The sequence below is a fragment of the Sinohyriopsis cumingii genome, chromosome 15 (assembly GCF_028554795.1).
Source record: "Sinohyriopsis cumingii isolate HCF-2022 chromosome 15, ASM2855479v2, whole genome shotgun sequence".
Lineage (NCBI taxonomy): Eukaryota > Metazoa > Mollusca > Bivalvia > Unionida > Unionidae > Sinohyriopsis > Sinohyriopsis cumingii.
The window spans coordinates 68,780,563-68,786,562 of NC_142975.1; positions in this window are offsets into that span (position 1 = coordinate 68,780,563).

Sequence of the window (6,000 nt, forward strand, 5' to 3'; positions counted from 1 at the left end):
TCTGTGTAGGTGTTAAAACAACCATATCATCTGAATTCTGACAAAATAATTGAATAACTCGCGTTGTTTTACCAGAAACTCCCGGTCCGTTTAGATAGACCGTCATGTGTCTGGATACTGGACCATACACAGATTCCGCAGACGAATCTGATATCTGATTATTTTTGTAATAAATATCTTTGATTTCAATATCTGCGGATTCAGAATAATTATATAACATTTCTTGTTTTATTCTCCATTCGCCCCGTGATGCATCAGTGCTTGTAAATTGAGTCTGAATATTTTCTTTCGATATAAAACCAATCCGTTCAAACTCTGACTACAGTGGTAGGGAATCTATTTATCATCGATAATAAATTTATAGAAACATAAGCGAGCATTGAGGATCTTAAATGAGTAAACTGAGGTGACTCACCATTAATATAACCACCAATTGTACCTAATCGTGTTCCGTTAGACAAGTTTTTGTTGTTGTTGTAGGGTTTAACGCCATTTTAAGCACACAATAGGCTATACATGGCGGCCAGTATTAATGGTGGATGAAGAACCCGGGAAAACCCCCGGAAAGAACAACCGACCCACGAGAAGCTACTGGCAAGCTTTCTCACATACCCACATTGGCTGAATCCGAGACTCGAACCCACGCAGACAGAGGTGAGATGATAGTGATCCGTAACGGAGAGCGCTTTAGACCACTCGACCACTCTCCCTCCGTTAGACAGGTAAGCGTTTTCTCGACTTAAAAATATTGTTGCATCGGCGATTATAAAATCATACTCAACATCATCCATGATTAATCTTGCATAATGTCGTTTATAATCATATACCCCACCTTGAGTAAATTTACCGATTATTCTTCTACCAAGATCTTTTGCGGTTTTATCATCATCAGGTGGTGGTAACCAAACTTAGGTCTGAGGACGGTATGATATAATTGCTTCATTTACAATCAACGATATTAATATTTTACAATCAAGCATATATCGTAAAAAAGCTATTGGTACCCAACGTTTTTCTGAAAACTGTCTACCAAACCAAACATAACAAATCGGATGAAGACCTTTAGCAAACTCGAATGATACAATACTAATAATATGGTTTATCAATTTCAGTCAGCATTCCTGGCCTGGAATTTTTACTTAGCACAGCGGTTTTTTTATTATGAAAAACAGGATCACGTTTGTCACGGATAATCCACTCAGCGGAATCTTTTTCTGCTAGCACAATAAACATTATTTTGAAAAATATCTTTGATCGTTGGGATAATCAGTAATCTTTTTCGCCCGCTCATCGTTCATTATAGCATCAATGACTTTGTCGACACCTTTGGTGTTGCGTATAATTTTGAATGTCGACCACATGTAAAATGCCCCATCATCACGAAATTCTTTTTTAGCATTCCGAATATTATTAATCAGATTAATCGTCGGATCAGCTGGAGCTCGCCTCCGCAGGTCACGAGTTCTTATGTCAAGATCGAATCTGGATTCAGGAAACGAAGTTATCCAGGACTCGATTGTGGATAATCTCTCAAACTCCTCCATATTATATTTTAGACAAGTATTTAAATAAAAACTATTATATATACAATGACTCAAATAAGGAATCAATGCAGGTGGTTGATGATAGGGTCTTCATCTCCTTGTAACAAATCTTACGTAAATGAATTCTGCGGACAGCATTTTCAAAGCGTAAGGAGAGGGAGTCTTGGTCCAAAACCGTGCTTACGGTGTGTTGGAGTTAGAGGGAAAACTCAGTTGTGTGTGCAATATGGTGGTAAAAGATATAGAGAACTAAATCGATATTATGATAAAAAAAATAACAACCCTGACTCTGTCAAGGACTCTGCTCTTGATAAAGTTATAAGAAACCCTGAAGATTATATAGCTAGATTTGTAAAGACAAATTATAATTTAGACAAATAATATTATATATAAAATGGAGCAAAAAGAATTTGTCAGACATCCAATCATCCACAATTATGAAGCATCTCGTGATGGTGTAATCAGAAACTGTAAGTTGAAAAATCCAATTGGCACTGTTGATAATGCCGGTTATCTTAGATTCAACGCTGGAGGAAAGAGGTATTACAATCATAGGTTTGTGTACAAGACTTTTCACGGGGTGATCAAAGACGGTCTTGTGATCGATCAAAACTCAATAACTTCCTGGATAACCTGCAAGCTATCACACAGCGCGAGAATTCTGCACGTGGTAATACTGGAAAATGCAGAAAAGTTACAAGGAAGGCAGTTAAATCTGTAAATATTGAGACCGGCGAAGAAATAATATTTCAGTCAATGTCTGCAGCTGGCAAGTATTTCGGTATTAACACGCGAGCGGTGCAATATGTTGCAGATAAAATACGAGAATCTACTTTTTCGCAGAAGAATGAACAATGGATTTCATTTTACTATGTTCCAATAGTGTTAGATACGGACAACGTCCTTGATAAAAGCCTACGGAGATAACTCCGTCAGGCTAAGTTTTCTCAGGTAGATTAATTAAGCAATTATCTCGTTTGTTACTAAGTAATTATTTTTTATGTCATTGTAGCAGTCGCGATCATACAATTTAAATGTCTAAGTGATGATTGATAGAAAAATTTTCTTCAGTAATCTAGAAGTTGCGTTTTACACAACTGTATTATATCATATGGTTGATAAATATAATTTAAAGATATATTATATACTATATAATAAATTACGAAGATATCAATGATATTATTTCTGCTATTAAAAATTAGGAAAAGACGGCATAAATGTATCTGATGATCTAAATCCTGAAAAAAATTGTTTCTGATTTTGAAACATTACAAGAACGTAAATATGAAGGTAGATACACGCTACCATCGGAATACAAGTTCATATAACGAATTCAAACGGGATGTATCAATCGTTAGCTACAGTTAAAAAAAAAAGTAGTGAGGGAATTTGTCCCTCTCTCGCAATAGAAAAATTAGATTAGAACTGTCTCGTGAATATGAGGCAAAAAAGACAACCAATGCTCGCATAAGACAATTAAGAAAAATTATATCAAAAACTGTCAGTTGTAATGAAAATGAAAGTTAGAGTCATTCGTGGAAATGAAAGTCAAGGTATGTCAGATTTTAGTCTTTTTTTTCACTGATTTTAGTCCATTTGTCAGTAAAAAAAAATATACACCCAATGAATTTATCAATGACAAGGACGGGAATTTTTTTGAACTCTTTTAATGTGTATCACGCTTCAGTGGCATTTTTAAAGTATGTGCTGTTCTTTTTGTCCTTGATGAGGGGAGACACCACTGAACGATTAAAAATCCTCGAAAATCGTAGATTTTTAAGATTAAAAATCATTAAATCTTAAAAATAATTAAGATTTCACATATAAATTCAGACTCAGAGTCTCTCCACGACGGTCAATCAAATTATCGCTCTGGTCAGGTAGTTTGAAATTTATTCTTGATAATAGCGGAGTATGACACCGTAGATAGAACGGATTGATCAGTTCTTGCACAATGAGAGATCCAGGTGGGACTTGCGGTGTAAAAGTATACAGAATATATCCTTGCTGTGCTTGATTTGATATGTCGGTGTTTGTCTGATAACTTCCATCAACTGCATCACAAATAAGATTGACTACGATCGTTGAGGTTATATTTACAATTCCCAGAGAAATATGACGGCCTTGTCCGAATAGGTCATTATTATACCTGAGAACAGTTGGTGGTGGGGATATTTTTCTCTGTGACTCAAGTATTTTGGGAAAGTTTTCGTTGATAAGATCGCTGAGTGATTTTTTTAAGTTCGTCTGTTGCAAATGCTGGTATTATCAATGTTGGTAATTGTTGTTCGATTATTTTATAATGATCAAGAAATACTTTTCGAGAACCAAAGCGATCATCTTTAATTTTTAATATTTCATCACGAATTCGCCGATTAATAAACTTACTATCGTCGTTAATATGATTTAAATGTCGTATTGTTTCACTGATTTGTTGTTTTAATTCATCAGAATAATATTGTGTAATACTACCAAATAAATTAGTTAAATTACCAAATACGCGTGTAAGTTCAGTTTTATATTTTTCTGAAAGTTTATTAATATACTCTTCGTTTGTAATTATGTCTGGGACTGGACCACTTGCCCTCATAAATAATGGAAGATCAAATGTAGATGTTAAGTCTTCAGAAGCAAGACCAGAAAATAATACTCCCTTTTCCCCAAAATCTTTTCAGTACCCTGGCTCCGCTATACATTTCATTTCATTAGTGGTAAAATCAGACTTATTTGTTTCTGGCGGTTCTTAATACTCTGGAGCAACTTCAGGCCATCCTAGCACAGATCTGATCGATGACTGATATATATCAAAGACGTAATCAGGTGAATTTATCTCTATCGCGGCGGACAGTGTTGGTTCATGGACTGTTATGGCTATCTTGGATTGTTTCCCCGTGATATTTTTTATTCTACGTTGAAATTCATTATTGATTTGTTCGATTTGATAACTTCCCGTGGGTATTCCAACAACTACCCAGTCAGGTGATCCATCATCTTTATTTTCATTTGCAAATACCAGCGAATTATTTGATTGTAATCCACCAAACGATCTTGACCGGATATTTGGCCAACTGTAGTATACTCGCAACTGCGCAAGAGCGATTTCTTTTACTGGAATCACGGTTGGAAAATTAATGCTAAATTCAGGGTTAATGGAGTTTACTGATATCATCGTGGTTTTCAACGGGGTCCGGTTGTATTTGCGGCTATCTGCTGAAGTAGTTCTGTCATTATTTAAACCCGTATGGTTTAAATCATGGTTTTCAAAATCAATGACTTCATTGCATATCATAAGCATCACATTAAATTCGGAATCTGATATCGTTGTATCGTTAAGGCATGCTGATATCGGCGACGACAATTTAGAATACGTGTTCGATGCCGTGTGTAATTTTACAACATAATCATGCAGTTTTGTGCTCTTGCACGTGGATATCTTTTTCGCGATAATATTAAAACCCCGAGCCATGGTTGCCGATGATGAAACGCATATTGTCACAGCTGCAGCTGTTATCACTGGTGTTAGCGCGGATAATACCACACCGATGGACGCAACGAGCCTGGATACCGACTACACAGTAACATCAATGAGAACTGCACATCTTCGGTATTTTTTAACTTTCGTTGTATACTTGTCAATGATGGTTTTCAACGTTATTTGCCAATCATGCACTTGATCATATCTAAATTTTTTAACCTTCATTATATTTTAGACAGTAACCAATTGAGGTGTTTCAGCAACAAATTCCAGACACCATCAGTAAGATGTTGCGATTAATTTCTTATCAGCTGCTTCCAGTATAAATGTTTCTTCATCTCCGCTATTTAACATAATAGACACAACTCCGGAAAATTTATCGGTTGAATGACCCAGGGATATGTAGTGTATATACTAAATTTTGCAGCGCTGAACACAGACAACCTGTATACACCAGTGACTTCCGCGGTATGTTTGATATTATTATTTTGTTGTGACAATGTCGAGAATCCCAAAGACACTGTGCATACTATATTGGTGATCTCCTTGTGAGGAATTTTAATCAGATTAATTTTGTTAACGATATCAGGAATTCCACTTATGACATCTTCTAGTGTTTTTTTTAATCGTTTCAGTATTCGTCTTGATATCAGAGAGTTTCACGTCAGCAGTCAACGGAGTACCAAAGAATTCCTCTGCGGTTTCATTCATTTTTGTAAAATTTCTACGAAGATTCGTGAACATATTTACATGAATGTCGTACTCGGCTCGCACCGTGGATAATTTACCATCAAAGTTGTCCATGTATTTTTTTGCTGCCGCATCTTCGTCGGATGTTGGATCTCTTAGCACGACTATTTTATTTCCGTTCATGCTGAGTTCATCTGTCATTGTGGCACCGGTATTTTTAAAACGATTAGGAACGCTTCTTGCAATTTCGTTTCTGATGGTTGTAAACGATATACTTGAGTATCTGATTCT